Source organism: Peromyscus eremicus, chromosome 4 (assembly GCF_949786415.1).
Source record: "Peromyscus eremicus chromosome 4, PerEre_H2_v1, whole genome shotgun sequence".
Taxonomy (NCBI): Eukaryota; Metazoa; Chordata; class Mammalia; order Rodentia; family Cricetidae; genus Peromyscus; species Peromyscus eremicus.
In genome coordinates, this window is record NC_081419.1 from 137,878,953 (window position 1) to 137,894,154 (window position 15,202).

The 15,202-nt window shown below is 50.5% G+C and overlaps 1 pseudogene; it reads right to left on the reverse strand.

Moving 5' to 3' along the window:
• Positions 1 to 14,089: 14,089 nt before the first annotated feature.
• On the reverse strand, positions 14,090 to 14,967 carry LOC131908723 (small ribosomal subunit protein uS5-like; annotated as a pseudogene).
• Positions 14,968 to 15,202: the final 235 nt, after the last annotated feature.

Genomic DNA, 15,202 nt, shown 5'->3' on the forward strand with positions numbered 1-15,202 from the left:
AGTTGTTTAGCTTGAAATGTTTAGGGGGCCCTCCAGGCTGTGGGATCGGGACCTGTCCCTAGTGCATGAGCCAGCTTTTTGGAGCCTAGTGCCTATGGTGAGACACTGTGCAGCCTTGGTGCAGGGAGGAGGGGCTTGGACCTGTGTCAACTGAATGTACCAGGCTCTGCTGACTCCCCATGGGAGACCTTGCCTTGGAGGAGGTAGGAATGGGGGGTGGGTTAGGGAAGGCTGGGGGGTGGGGTGGGAGGAGGGAGGACAGGGGAATCTGTGGTTGGTATGTAAAATGAATAAAAAAAATCTCTTAATAAAAAAAATGGACTTCTCAGCACCAGTCAAAAAGAAAAAAAGCCAGCCTGATCTAGTAAGTTTCAGGACAGCCAGGGCTGCATAGCAATACCTTGTCTCAAAAAAAACAGAAAAAAAAATTTAGGTGAATGGCTCTCAAAAACTAAATGGTCTTGGCAGCCAAGTGGTGTGGGATGATGGCCAAGTCAGAAGAACATGAAGTAGGCCTGATTCATCATTAGAAATGACCTCCACATGCTGACAGCACCTGTATGTCGTGTTCATTTCTCCAAGGATTCATTTCCCCAGCCGCCTTCATCTGCTGCCCTTCCCCATTTGGACAGCCAGAATCCCCACAGCTGAACTTCTCACATCCCTGTTCCACACCAGATGTGTTCACCCATAGTCCTCTATGTCTGTCGGTGACATTCGTCCTCTTTCTGTCTGTCCAGCCCCTTGAGTCGTCTTTGATCTCCATATCCTGCGTGCACTTCAAAATAAATTCAGAATCTGACGCCTTTGTGTGTGTGGGCGCATATCGAAGCTAGATGTCAACAGCAAGTGTCATCTTGCACTTTTTTATTTTAATTATTTTCATGTGTATGAGTGTTTTGCCTGCATGGATGTCTGTGCATCACATGCATACAGTGCTCACAGAGACCAGAAGAGGTATCATATCCTCTGTGGTGAGTTATGGATGATTGTGAGCCACCATGTGGGTGCTGGAAATGAAAGCCAGGTCCTCTCAAAGAACAGCCCGTGTTCCTAACCCCTGAGCCATCCCTCCAGCCCACCACCTTGTTTTTTGAGACAGCGTCTCTCACTGCCTTGGGATTGGTCAAAGCTGGCTAGGAAACGCCCCCATGAGATCTGCCTGTCCACATCTCCCCAGCACTGGGATTACACATACATGTCACCATGCCTCCTGTACATGTCTTCTAGGGACTGAACTCTGGTCCTCACGCTGACTCAGCAAGCCCTTTACCAGGCCAGCCATCTCCCAGCCTTCCGGCCTTCTTTTCCCTTCCACTATCAAGTTTTCTAAGGGGTGTTCCTGGTCACACCCTATCTCTAGCTCCTCCTTAAGCCCCAAGCTTGTTCCTTTCCTGGTTATTCTCCACTCCAGCTCTCCCTGCCTTGTCACATATGGGAATGACCTAAGGTCACACAGAAAGCTCCCTGCTAAGCAAGTCAGGCCAAGCAGTTGTCTGTCAGCTTTGGGGTCTTGGTGTGTGCTTCGGGAAGCCTTGCGTGAATATGTAAGGAGTGGGTCAAGTCCTGTGTGAATGTGTATTATTGACAAGGACCAATACCTCAGGCTGGTGGGAAGGGGCAAAGCCTTCCCCTGGTCCAAGTGTGAGTGTTGACTGAGTGTGCTAAAACTAGCAACTGCTGCTTCCTCATCCAGAGGACTGCAGCCTGAGACTTCTCCCCTACAGAGACCTCCTACCGAGACAAGCTCACCCCAACTGGTTCTGCACGGGAGAAGCAGGCTGAGGTTCCGGGTTGCTGTGTAGTTGGTGCTGCTGCATGCCTTGCCCACCCAACCCTAGCTTCCCTGTACCTGTGTCTGCCCTTTCTTTACTCCCTTGTTGCCCAGTCATTTCCAGGACCAAGCCGAGCCGCACATGGTACCCTGGCATCCCCGCTCTGCCAACACCGGAATGACCATCTATCCCAGCGCTTGGGGCAAGAGCATTTCCTTTAAGCTCACTAAGGCTTCTGGTGTGGGCCTGACGATAGCCTTCTCCAACAGAGTTGGCACAAGGCAGTGGCATCTGGGGAAAGAGCTAGAGGTGCCCCCAGTCAGCCCCTTGGGGTGTAAGATGGGGTGGCTGGAAGCGTGAGCGAAAAGTGCTTCTGTCCCTGACAACTCTTAAGAAAGGGTTAGGAGGTAAGTGAGGAGCCTGCAGATACGAAGTAGCTGGTAGAAGCCTTTCACAGCTTTCCCCGTGCCTTGTAACCCACTTCCACTCTGTTTATCAGACATCAGCGTTTATTACATGCCTGCCAGGACCCTTGCAGGACGCAAAGTGGGTACTTTGTGGATTATAGGAATACAGGAAACTCTGCCTCTGCTAGCCTAGCACCCCCAGCATTAAGAATATAAGGAGTACCAGTTAAAACGCAAACAAAGCATTCTGTGTTTCACACTGTACGCCTTGGAGGAATTAAGCTGCCAGGCCAGGGTCGTCAACAAGTGATGACACATGCCTCTTATTGAGCATATGGTGACCAGGTCCTGCGCTAAGGACTTGACATGTAACTTGTTCTCATAACAATCCCACGGGGTATGTTCGTTTACAGATGAACCTAAGGGCTTAGGGACCCATAAGCTGTGAGGGATGAGACAGGAATTAGAGCTCAGATGGCCTGATTTGTAACCTGTGCTGCTCACGCAGTAACCCTTTCGGGGGGAGTGACCCCTGTGTCCTTTGTAGAGAGGAAGGTGAATGACTGTGCTAATCCGGCAGATGAGAATGTTTTGAGTCAGGAGGTCCATTGGGTCGGAAGGAGGCATGGAGAACTGACCTGGGAGGCCGTCTGGTGGCAAGAGCTGCCCCTGCTAGGTGCTCTTAGGAGGCTCACAGGGAGCAGTGCAAGGCCCTGTGCACCTCGGGGCTGGAAGGGCTTCGCCCTGGCCCTTTCCATCCACAGCAGGACAGAACAGGAGGCACAGAAGTCTGGGTTGAGGCAGAGCCCCTGCCTGGAGCAGGAAGCGCAGGAGAGGGAGGAAGGGCGGACCCACCTTGCTTAGATTATCTCATACTTTCCAGTCTCTGCCTGGGCCTGTGCTCTCCCTCCACTGCCCTGCTCATTTTGTTCTACGTGCACGAAGACCTCACTGACTTCTTCCCACTCCTTCGGTGATCACATCTTTAACCGGGCTTCTACAGTCGCGCAGTAATTAGTTCGCTCACTGCTGATGCATCTGTATTTCTTTTTCCTATCCATTCTTTTTTATTTTTTGGTGGATAGGGGGGATTGTTTCGAGACAGGGTTTCTCTGTGTAGCCCTGGCCTCAAACTCAGAGATCTGCCTGCCTTTGTCTCCTGAGTACTGGGATTAAAGGTGTGCGCCACCACCGCATAGCCTCTGTCCATTCTTCTAAGCAGTCAACAAATACTTTATCTAGCACTGACTGTATGCTAAGCATTGTTCTAGGCCCTGGGGACCCGACCAGGAACCACACAGGGAACTTCCACACTCAAGTTCAGCAAAGGAGGCAGATAATAAACACAGGTGTTATAAAGAAGAATAAAACAGGATTCACATGAGAGGGCATGTAGGAAAGGCCTCTGAGGGGGTGATCGGCGAGCAGGGATGACCAGCAAGCAGGGATGCTCCTGTCTATTTGATTTAAGGGTTTCAGCTTGGGCTAAAGCCACAGTGGGTTCCATTCACTTTGCTTCCCCACTTTAAGCCTAGGCCACTGCTCATTACTTGCTTAACATGTTCTTCTTGGTGTGATTTCACAGGATCCAAATTGGTCTTTGTAACATTGAAGTGTGTCCCCAGACACCAGTGTCATCCCCAAGGACAAGAGTGTCATGGAAATGACAGTGTGTCCCCGTTTGTGGCTTCTGTCTGATCTTACATAGCTGTTTCCCTTATAGTAAGAGCAAATGTCTATACTAGGTGCAGGACCAGAAGTGATGATTGGGCATGGGAGGGCCCCCCCATGCCAGGTCAGGGCAGACCCCTGGTCATTGTCAAAGAATGTAACAATGGCGCTTGTTCAACCTTTAAAAGGAAGGAAGCTGACACATGGATGAGCCTTAGGGATCTTATGCCAACTGTGGGGGGGGGGGGGGATGGAGTCCCACCCAGGCTCGTGGAGACTCCCTGACCTTCAGCCACTCCCTCTGCATGCTCTTCTAGCGCATGTTTCCTGCTAGGCAGGAAGAGCCTTCAGGGGCTTGGAATGGAGCCGCAGGTGGCAGAGAACAGTAGGCCCTGCTCAGAGGACAAACATGCCAACTCTCCAGAGTGCCGTTCCTCCTGGCTCCTGGGAGACACCCCCGCCCCACCCCTGCGAGGAGGGAAATCTGCCTTTTTGTTTTCATCATCTTTCTGAGGACACAGGACAGTGACCTCGAACTCACAGAGGTCCGTCTGCCCTGCCTCCTGAGTGCTGGGATTAAAGGCATGGGTCACCACTGCCAGGCCTATTTGAGGGCTTTTCTAATACTATCACACCCACCTGGCAGAGAGCAAGTTGCTGCTTAACTCTGGGGTATCAGTGGCTCATAGTTCTGGGCCGGGATTAGGGGGCTGGGACATACACCTGCCGCTGAAGGAGAAGGGGCCCCATTTCAACCAGGCCTCTGGGAAGAATCTTGCTTTGCATTTTCTAGATGAGCAAGGGGATATGAGTGGAGTCAGAAGAATGGGACTCCTTGTCTTGGAGGTGGGGTCACTCTCTTTGGAGGGGCTTGCGGGGGGGCTACTGAACAAGTTTCATACGCCAGCACTGCCTTCTCCAGAATCCCAGTCTTAGACTCACGACTGTAGATGAGTCTGGGAGATCTCGAACTGGAAGTGACTCCTTGGGGCCTCGGTTTTCTGCAAAGTGAGTGGGATGGATGGCATGGTCCCTGAGGGAGACAGAATGCCTCCTCTCCTTCTGTTATTGTTGGTCTCCAGCCAGAGCCTTCCAGCTAGCTTCTCAACATCCCGGGAGAGACAGCAGCCCTTTGTCTTGGTTTATTTATTTAATTCGGGAATAATGTGTTTATTGTCTTGTATGAATGGCCGCACTTATTTTAAAGGCTCCAGCCATACCGACGGGTATAAACAGGAGCACCAGCTGTGGGATGGCACAGATCTGCTCTGTGGTTTCCTCTCACCGAGCTCATGTTCGGGATGGGGATCTGCCCTGTCCATTTTCCTTCTTCCGTCGGTGTCAGTGTGTTCGCTTTGATTTCTCTCTCCTGAATCTGAGCTCTGTTGTTCTTATCCCAGCCCCACAGCGCAGTCTGAGGTTTGCTCCTGCACGCTGCTCTCCAGCCTGAAGGCACTCTGGGGTAAAGGCTGTAAATCTCAGCTTGGTCAGATTTAGAGTCATCTGGGAGACACACGTCTGGATGTATCAGTGGTAGCAGGGAGGGCGTTTCCCGAGAGACTTAACTGAAGCAGGGTGACCTGCTGTAATGCTGTAGTGGATGACTGTGAGGGTGGAGGGCACTGGGGTCCTTGATGAAGCAGACAGGAGAAAGTGAGCTGAACACTAGCATCATCACTGTTTCCAGACTGTAACTGTTACACCATCAGCCACCTCACACTCCCACCGGGCCTTCTCCATCCTGACAGACTGCATCCCTTCAAACTGTGAACCAGAAGAACCCCTTCCCTGGGTCGCTGTTGCCAGGCACTTTGTCACAGAAATAAGAAAAACTGAACAGTGCAAAGGGGATTCCACTGGCACGTCTTTTTACTGTGACGTGCTGTCTGGGCTGTTCTTGGGGGAGCTTTTTCCATGTTCATTTTTTCAGTTGACTGCTTTGGGCTGTGGGCTATGTGTTTTCACCGGAGTTCCCTGGCACTTTGACTCATTCAGTCCAAACCTCTAGCCCCGGGAAACCACAACCCTGTATCTTTTTATCAAAGCTGAGACATTAAAAGATTGGGTGGTAACAGATTTTCTAAGGACTCATCTTTTTGCACTCAATCAACTGACACTTTCCTCTGGCTTAGGGGCTGTCCCGTGACAATTATACCGTGTTCACTTTCTGTTTGGAGCTCTGAGCTGATACGGGCCCAGTTCTGGTTATCTTGGCACCAGCATGCTCTGAGAAAGTTACACAGCTGGCCGAGGGTACGTGTAGGCGTTCCTGGCAAGATTATTGATGTTTTTAATTCTAGGGACCAAATCCAGGGCCTCCAACATACGAGGTGTAAACTCCACCACTTACACATCTCTCCTCTCTATAAAGACCACGAGGGTATATTGTATAGGCCTCTGTGTCAATAAGAAAGTCTTTTTTTCTTTTTTTTTTTTATTAAAGATTTTATTTATTTATTATGTATACAGCATGTATGCCTGCAGGCCAGAAGAGGGCACCAGATCTCATTATGGATGGATGTGAGCCACCATGTGGTTGCTGGAAATTGAACTCAGGACCTCTGGAAGAGGAGTCAGTGCTCTTAACCTCTGAGCCATCCCTCCAGCCCCAATAAGAAAGTCTTTTTTTTTTTTTTTTGGTTTTTCGAGACAGGGTTTCTCTGTGTCGCTGTGCGCCTTTCCTGGGACTCACTTGGTAGCCCAGGCTGGCCTCGAACTCACAGAGATCCGCCTGGCTCTGCCTCCCGAGTGCTGGGATTAAAGGCGTGCGCCACCACCGCCTGGCAAGAAAGTCTTTTAAAGAATCTTTAAGTTGGTTAAAGATTTAAGGGTGTGCACATGAGTGCAGAGCCCACAGAGGCCACTAGCAGGAGTCAGCTCCTTGGAGCTGGAGTTACTGGACGGTTGTGATCAGTGCTGGGATCCCAAGCAGAGCCTGAGCCCCCTCCCCCCCCCCCACTCCACTTCAACTCCACCCCCATTTTTAAGAATCTTGACAGTCTCTGCATACTCAGAGGGGCCTGAAAATGGAGATGAGCCCTTCTCTAGCAGATTTTTGCTGTGGCTTTTGTTTAACGGAGAGAAGTTGAATAAGATTCACAGAAAACCCACCAAACTTTAGGAAGTGTTTATGGAAGAGCTGTCATGTTGGACTGAGCATCGGGACCTTGGAGGCCCAATGGATTCTCTTGGCTCTACTAGGTGCGAGCTGTCCAGGCGCTTTCCAATGCGGGGTGAGGTTTGCCGCCCCCTCCTGGTCTCACGGGGGAATGGCAGTGTCTCAAGCTTGGCCAGGCGCGCTAAGGCGACCAGAGGCTGTCAACCATCACCAAACTGGCCTTTCCCGCCATCAAAGGAGTGCTTGGGCTGGCTGCGCGCCATCTTGGCGGCCTCGGTTCCCCATTTTTGGTAGAAGTCTCACGTTTCCATCCGTAGCTGGTTGGTAGGCGGCTCGGAGGAATAAGGTAAGAAGAGGTGGTTGTAGCTCAACTCACAAAACAGGTGCAGGCTCTTTGCCCCATCTGCCGGGCAGAGAAAAGAGGCCCCCTCTGTCGGCCTGAGATAAGATCCAAACTTTTCTCTCGGGAGCTGTGAATTATTTATCGTTTTCAACTCTAGTCCTCTGTGTTCTGTAATCTCAAACACCTGCTTTAATGTTCGGAGAGGGGCGGGGGGCGGGTTGCTTTTATAAATTCCATTTTGCACACTCAGAGATTCAGAGCCCAGGACACTAATTCGCCAAAACCCCAGGTCCACTTGACTGTGGAAAATGCTCTTTTTCCTTTCTTTTTTTAAGTTCCAGGACAATTTTATTAGAGTTTGAGACTAACAACAGGCAGGCAAGCTGTAAGCCTTGGCAGCTGCTCAGAGGAGAGAAGATGGAAAATCACGTGACTCGGAGCAGCCTCCCTGGACGGAGGTGGGAGGGGGTAGCTTCAGAGAAACAGTGAGAAAACCCAGAGCTCTGGAAGAAGACAGAGAAAGAAGAAACAGTTACACTTTTCTGAGTAACTCAGAACCATGGGGCGGCCTTAGCTGAGCAGTGGCAGCCCAGTAAGTGACTGATGAAACCATTTGACATGGTGGCCATCTTAATACTGTGAAGGAAAGTTCCTGGAAAGAATTGCACGTTCCTCGGAACCTTCTGCAAGGCTGATGAGCTGATTAGAACTTCAATGATGTGGAGAGGTTGGAATGTTGTAAGTCCAGGATCAAACTCTCTCAGGGCATCTTTTGCTCCCTTAATGGACATTTATTGTACTCCTCTGCACTTGACTTAACGTCTCTGTGACCATTAGGTAAATCCTTTGGAATGTATGAACAGATCTCTACCTAGTTTCCAACCAATCACAGGGCTAAGAAAGTCAGCAGCTAGCATCTGAGGCCTATAGCAAAGTTCCCCTGCTTGCCGTACCCCTTCCCTAAGGTCCCTATCAATGCCTTTGAAAAGCACTTTTGTTTGGTTTTCTTTTTAAAGATTTATTTGTTTATTAGGTATGCAGTGTTCTGCCTACATGCATGCCTGTAGGCCAGAAGAGGACACCAGATCTCTATGGATGGTTGTGAACCACCATGTGGTTGCTGGGAATTGAACTCAGGACCTCTGGAAGAACAGTCAGTGCTCTTAACCACTGAGCCATCTCTCCAGCCCCTTGAAAAGCACTTTGATTTATGACTTTTTTGTTCTGTGACTATAAAAACGTCACCAGACTGTTACTATGTTGTGTAACTGGCCCCAGAAATTAGCACAACTGACGCCATGTTAGAGGCACCATTCGGACTTCAAAACCTAGCACAAAGGCCCTAACACCTGCCAAAATGGGAACAAAGGCCTGATCCATCAAACATCTGGTCCATAGTTTGGGAAAGTCCCTTTTGGCTTCTGTAGTTCTGCTGCTTGAAGTGTGACAACCAGGAGGTGGCTTTTGTGCATAAAAGATCAAGGGCTGGAAGGCCGTTTAGGCAATAAGACTTTCTTTTCAGCTTTAGGAGTGTCCATGTCGTGGTCTCTGGTGGGCTTACCTCATAACAGTTGGAACATGGAATTTGGGGTAACCGGAGTGTGTGTGTTCTTGGGCTATGGACACTTGAATTTGGATCGATAATAAGCTACCTCTTTTTTTTTTTTTTTTTTTTTTTGAGACAGGGTCTCTCTAAGTAGCCCTGGCTGTCCTAGAACTAGCTCTGTAGCCCAGGCTGTCCTCAAACTCACAGAGATCTGCTTGCCTCTGCCTCCCGAGTGCTGGGGTTAAAGGCAGGTGCCACCACACCCAGTAATGAGCTGCCTCTTCTCCCTTTTGAGATGAGGGTGGTGTTTGGTGTTTACAGTACTAACCTCCACAGCCTGCAAGAGTTTGTTTCTAGTTAGGATAGGAAAAGTGTTTCTCTCTCAAATATAAGCTGGTGAGTTTGCTGCTTGTTAATGGGTCCTGTCAGTTTAATCACATCAAGACTTGAAGGCACTAAGCCAGGCAGTGGTAACAACAGCAGGCGGATCCCTGAGTTTGAGGCCAGCCTGGTCTACAGAGCAAGTTCCAGAACAGCCAGGGCTACACAGAAAAACCCTGTCTCAAAAAACGAACCAACAAATGAAAAGGACTTGAATGCACTAGGTGTAGAGGCACACACATGTAATTCAGCCACTTAGAGGCTGAGGCAGGAGGATCATGAGTTCTAGGATATCACTGTGAGGCTCAGTGGTGTGTGTCAAAAAGCTCAGGAGACACACTTCCTGAGCAACGACAGCACAGTGGCCTGGTGGCTCTCGGGTGCAGGTTCTGATCTGGCAGGCCTGAGCAGCTCCCTCTCCTGCAGCCGCTCCTGCAGCTCCCTCTCCTGCAGCCCCCTCTCCTGCAGCCGCTCCTGCAGCTCCCTCTCCTGCAGCTCCCTCTCCTGCAGCCTCTCCTGCAGCTCCCTCTCCTGCAGCTGCTCCTGCAGCCTCTCCTGCAGCTCCCTCTCCTGCAACTCCCTCTCCTGCAGCTCCCTCTCCTGCAGCCACTCCTGCAGCTCCCTCTCCTGCAGCCTCTCCTGCAGCTCCCTCTCCTGCAGCTGCTCCTGCAGCCTCTCCTGCAGCTCCCTCTCCTGCAGCTCCCTCTCCTGCAGCTCCCTCTCCTGCAGCCACTCCTGCAGCTCCCTCTCCTGCAGCTGCTCCTGCAGCCCCCTTTCCTGCAGCTGCTCCTGCAGCTCCCTTTCCTGCAGCTCCAGCTTTCTCTTAGTGACAGCACAGGACAGTCTTTGAGCAGCAGGACTGAAGGAAACCTCATCAGTGCTGACAAGTCTACAGAGAAGATGCCTTTCCCGTGGCTTGAGGAACTGCAGGACCCTGGAGCCTGGGAGAGCAGCAGAGGACACACACACACACACACACACACACACACACACACACACAGAGCGCACACACAATACATACAAGTACACGCAATACACACAAGTACACACACACACACCTAGGCAGCGTTGATGGGAACTGCTGGGTAGGGTGACATTAATAATTACTCCCATTAACCGGTGCACAAAGTGTGGGTCAATGCATTGGAGTCTGTGCAATAAGTCGTGTGTGTGTGTGTGTGTGTGTGTGTGTGTGTGTGTGTGTGTGTGCTGTGCATCTGTGCGTGTCTTTGTGTCATTCTTACAAAAGTCAAGTGACCTGCACTGAGATGCAAAGAGGCATAAAGCTGGAGTTCAGCTGGGTCTTTCTGTGGGGTAGCGGCATCTTTGGCTTTTTGAGGCTTGCCTCCTTCTGGTCTTGTCCCCTCTGCTGCTTGGCTAGGCCCCAGAGTCCAGCACTTCCTGGAGGAGTGGGGAAGGCATCTTCTCCCTGCCCTCTGCTTCTTCTAATCCTGGCACGCAAAGCTGTGCTCAGTGCTGACACTCCAGAAGAAACTGGACAGAGAGCACCCTTGCAAAGACCCCTCCCACATCTGCAAGGTGAACCTGGCTCTTCCAGGTCTGTGCAGTGCTTCTCCAGAGCCCTTTGACCCCAGCAGCCAGCAGCCTGAGGCAGGAAGAGACAGGGTGACAGAGACATCCGACCCCAGCTCCTCTCCTTCCCCAGTCCCCTCCCATCACGTCAGTTCCCTCTCTGCCTAGGTCTGGAAAGCCTTGGCAGCTCTCCAGTGACACAGAGCCTGCCCAGGTGAGCTTTTGCTTGGCCTCTGCATAGTTCTTGTCCTTTTGCTCACCCTAGTGGCCAGCTAGGGTGATATCAGCAACTCTTGGGAGGTAAATCTTGGCTCATCTCTGTGGTCAGGAAAATGAGGATGTTTCTCGGAGGGACTCAAGAGGCAAGGAAGAGATTGAGTAGAGCCAAGCTCTGTTTGGACATTTAAACTTTTATTAATTGATCCATCCATCAATTAATTCTTTTTTTTTGTTTGTTTGTTTTTTTTGTTTTTGTTTTGTTTTTCAAGACAGGGTTTCTCTGTGTAGCTTTGCGCCTTACCTGGAAGTCACTCGGTAGCCCAGGCTGGCCTTGAACTCACAGAGATCCGCCTGGCTTTGCCTCCCGAGTGCTGGGATTAAAGGCATGCACCACCACGGCCCGGCCAATTAATTCATTTTGAAGAGTACTCTTTTTCTGCAGCCCAGGCTGGCCCTAGACCTCCAATCTTGGCCTTGGTCTCCAAGTGCTGGGATTCTAGGTATGCACTACTGGGCCAAGCTTCCCTCTGGAATTTTCCTGCTTCCAGGAAAAAAGTGGGAGGTTTTAGCTCTAAGCACACTTCAGGAATCTAAAGAGTTCATCTTATCAAATGTTCCTCAGAAAGCTCTGTGGGACCCCAGCTTCCATCTGAGGCTGTTGGTATTCTCTGTCGCTGCCCATCCATGGCCACAGCCCCTTCCTTGAACCTCACTGTGGTATGATAAAAGAAATAAAATAAAATAGAAGAAAAACAAGTATTGGGTCTCTACCCCAAGTTCCCAGAAAGGTTCTCTGGGAACTCACCATTTTTACTGATTTGCATATGCTAATGAGATGACTCAAAGCTTGAGCCCCACAGACAGGCGGATGTGGGCTGGCTGCTGGAAAGCCTGGCCAGGTGATTAAAGCTTTTGCAATTTCAGGCCTGCCCTCCATGATCTCCAGGAAGGCCACTGGGTCCCTGAGACCCAGTTCAATTACCAAGGGCCGATGAGGGACTCAGGCATGCCTCCGTAACAAAACCTCAATAAAGCCCCTAGCCTGTGGGTTTGGAGAGCCTCCAGGTTGGCAAACGCATCCCTGTGGTTGGAGGGAGGTGCACCCTGGAGATGGCCATCCATTGCCCCATGCATCTCTTCGCTTGAGCTCTTTTAGAACTGTGTCCTCTAATTGTAACCTTGACACTAAGCCGGTGTCTTCCTAAATTTGATGAGATGGCTTGTGGAATCCCAAATTCTCAATTGTTCAAAACTAAGAGTAGCCCCAGAAACTCACAGTGGTACCTTTTGAAACATCCGGCTTCCCAGTGGCTCAGTTTTCATCATCCAAGGTCGCAGCACCATGCGGTGACCACTGCATCGGAGATGGAATAGTCTATGGGTTCCAGATGCTCCTTGGGCCCTCATGATATGGGATAGGAGCTGTGGGGATGAGCTAATAAGCGGGCTGGACGTGGGGCTCTGTAGTCCATATCCAGGGACGCACCCAGAACAGCTTTCTTTGTATGACTTTATTTAAAAGTGAAGCCTGATGATTACAAAAGGCCCAAAGCCACATTCTCATAAATAACATGGATTGTAGTCCTTACAAAAATAGGATGTCTTCACAGTACACTGCAGCCATTTCCCCAATGGCAATAAATAGTTCTCAAAAATGTCATTTATCTGCTAAAGCTGTGGTCTGTTCTATAATAAATATTTATTCACTTCAAAGCATCATTCATGTGTATGCACGTACAGTGTGTATACATGTGAGTGTGTGTATACTTGTGCATGTGTGTATACATGTAAGTGTGTAAACATGTGCGTGTGTGTATACATGTGCATGTGTGTATACATGTGCGTGTGTATATACATGTGAGTGTGTGTATACTTATACGCGTGTGTATACATGTGCACATGTGTATACACGTGCACGTGTGAAGCACAGCTCTGAGGGCTCAGTTCTCTCCATTCACTGTGGGTCCTGGGGTCAAACCCAAGTCGTGAGGTCTGTGTGGCTAGCCTCTTTACTCCCCGAGCCATCTCATTGGCCGTCTTTATTTAGCTGTTTGAGTTGCAAGAGGGAAATACGCTTCGGACAACTAAAGGAAGGATGGAAGGACGCATAAACAAGGTTTTAACTCCCCTCGGTGTTCCGTCGCCCTGTCTTTGCAGGACAACCAGAGTGAAGAAGACAGAGTGTTTTCTCTCCTCCACAAAAGCAGGGTTCTGTAGAGTTTCATCTTTCAAGTGGAAAGGTACAAATGTCCATGTGAGAAAGAGAACAGGGCTCCTCTGGAACCCACCAGCTGCCTTCTGCCTACACCCTCCTTCCAGAGTCCATGCAGGATCCTGTGACCGGATTCTTCTTCGAGGCCAGCTCTGGGCTCTGTGAGAGGTTCACATATGGGGGTTGCAGAGGGAAGGAGGACCAATTTGGGGGGTGTGGTGGTTTGAATAGGAATGGCCCCCAAAGATTCATGTGTGTGAATGCTTGGCCTACAGGAGTGGTGCTATTATGAGGTGTGATCTTCTTGGAGTAGGTGTGGCCTTGGAGGAAGTGTGTGCTGTGGGATGGTCTGTATGTCAAGTGTGTTTCTGATTGGTCAATAAATAAATCACTGATTGGCCAGTGGCTAGGCAGGAAGTATAGGCGGGACAAGGAGGAGAATAAAGCTGGGAAGTGGAAGGCTGAGTCAGAGAGACACTGCCAGCCGCCACCAGGACAAACAGCATGTGAAGATGCCGGGAAGCCACGAGCCATGTGGCAAGGTATAGATTAATGGAAATAGATTAATTTAAGCTGTAAGAACAGTTAGCAAGAAGCCTGCCACGGCCATACAGTTTGTAACCAATATAAGTCTCTGTGTTTACTTGGTCGAGTCTGAGCGGCTGTGGGACTGGCAGGTGAGAGAGATTTGTCCTGACTGTGGGCCAGGCAGGAAAACTATAGCTACAAGTGTGTCACCGTAGAAGTGGGCTTTGAGGTCTCATATGCTCAAGCTAGACTGCTCAAGCAGTCTCCTTCTGCTGCCAGCGGATCAAGAGGTAGAACTCCCCCCCCCCCCCCCCCCCGCCAATTTAATTCACTTTATTTTTCTTGTATAAAAACTCTTATGTGGTGACCACAGCTGGAGCCTGGGTCCTCTGAACAGAGACTCTGGTGTGGGTTTTCACAAGATGGTCAGTGAATTTCTGATAAGGAGACTTGGTGAACACAGTTTCTTTCCAGAGGTCAGGGGTCAGGTAGCTGTAGGTCTTGGAGACGGCATCAAAGATGGCCTTGGCAAAGTTGCTCAGGGTGGCAGTGCAGCCCCTGGCTGATGTGTAGCAGTCATCAATGCCAGCCATCATCAGTAGCTTCTTGGGCACAGGAGCAGACGATGCCAGTGCTTCTGGGGGCAGGAATGAGACGCGCCAACACAGAGCCACAGCGGCCTGTCACTTTGCACGGCACAGTGTGGGGCTTGCCAATCTCGTTCCCCCAGTAGCCTCTCCGCACAGGGACAATGGAAAGCTTGGCCAAGATGGTGGCCCCTTGGATGGCAGTGGCTACTTTGGAGCACTTAACACCAAGACCAACATGACCATTGTAGTCCCCAACAGCAACAGAAGCCTTGAACCTGGTCCTCTGGCCAGCCCAAGTCTGCTTCTGCACTGGCATGATCTTTAGAACCTCATCCTTTAGGGATGTGCCCAGGAAAAAGTCAATGATCTCGGATTCCTTAATGGGAAGGGAGGACAGGTAGATCTCCTCCAGGGACTTGATCTTCATGTCCTTAACCAGGTGGCCCAGCTTGGTGACGGAGATCCACTCCTTGTCTTCAGCTTTACCTCCACGAGCCCCGACCATGGCCATGACCTTGACCATGACCCCGGCCCCTAAGACTGCTGCCGAATCCTCCCTGGAAGCCGCCTTGGCCTCCTAATCCTGGGCCCTTGGGTCCTCCGTGCCCTCCCACTGCTCCTGCTGCACCGGTGTCACCAGCCATTTGGTGTTTTCCCGAAGAAGAAGAAGAAGCAAAATATAGAACTCTCAGCTCCTTCTCCAGCACCACGTCTGCCTGCACACCACCATATCTTACCATGATGATAATGGACTAAACCTTTGGACTGTAAGCTAGCCTCAATGAAATGTTTTCCTTTATAAGAGTTGCTGTGGTCATGGTGTCTCTTCACAGCGACAGAAAACCTAAGAAGCGGGGGTGGGGGGGTGGGGGGGGTGGG